At 41.5% G+C, this 934-nt stretch overlaps 1 non-coding gene across 1 annotated transcript; it reads left to right on the forward strand.

Moving 5' to 3' along the window:
* The first annotated feature begins 321 nt into the window (after nt 1–321).
* On the forward strand, nt 322–429 carry LOC127747255 (small nucleolar RNA R71). The gene has a single exon (XR_008009057.1). It is a non-coding gene; the product is annotated as a small nucleolar RNA R71 (small nucleolar RNA).
* Nucleotides 430–934: the final 505 nt, after the last annotated feature.

Below are 934 nucleotides of genomic sequence, written 5' to 3' on the forward strand. Positions count from 1 at the left end.
TTTAGTACTGCCTGGTGCAGCTTGCATTCCAGACAGACTTTGAGAAATCATATTGACTTGCTGAGTCAATATTTTGTTCTGAGCCAATATGGCATTCAGAGTATCAATCTCAAGAACTCCTTTCTTCTGATTCATCCCATTGTTCATAGGATTCCTTTCAGAAGTGTACATGAATTGGTTATTTGCAACCATTTCAATGAGTTCTTAAGCTTCTGCAGGCGTCTTCTTCAGATGAAGAGATCCTCCAGCAGAGCTATCCAATGACATCATGGACAGTTCAGACAGGCCATCATAGAAGATACCTATGATGCTCCATTCAGAAAGCATGTCAGAAGGACACTTTCTGATCAATTGTTTGTATCTTTCCCAAGCTTCATAGAGGGATTCACCTTCCTTCTGTCTGAAGGTTTGGACTTCCACTCTAAGCTTACTCAATTTTTGAGGAGGAAAAAACTTTGCCAAGAAGGCACTGACTAGCTTTTCCCAAGATTTCAGGCTTTCTTTAGGTTGTGAGTCCAACTATATCCTAGCTCTGTCTCTTACAGCAAAAGGGAATAGCATAAGTCTGTAGACCTCAGGATCAACCCCATTGGTCTTGACAGTGTCACAGATTTGCAAAAATTCAGCTAAAAATTGATGAGGATCTTCCAATGGAAGTCCATGGAACTTGCAATTCTGTTGCATTAGAGAAACTAATTGAGGCTTAAGCTCAAAGTTGTTTGCTCCAATGGCAGGGATTGAGATGCTTCTCCCATAGAAGTCGGGAGTAGGTGCAGTAAAGTAACCAAGCACCTTCCTTGCATTGTTTGCATTGTTGTTGTTTTCGGCTGCCATGTCTTCTTCTTTGAAGATCTCTGTTAGGTCCTCTACAGAGAATTGTGCTTTAGCTTCTCTTAGCTTTCGCTTCAAGGTCCTTTCAGGTTCAGGGTCAGCT

The sequence above is a fragment of the Arachis duranensis genome, chromosome 4 (genome assembly GCF_000817695.3).
Source record: "Arachis duranensis cultivar V14167 chromosome 4, aradu.V14167.gnm2.J7QH, whole genome shotgun sequence".
NCBI lineage: Eukaryota > Viridiplantae > Streptophyta > Magnoliopsida > Fabales > Fabaceae > Arachis > Arachis duranensis.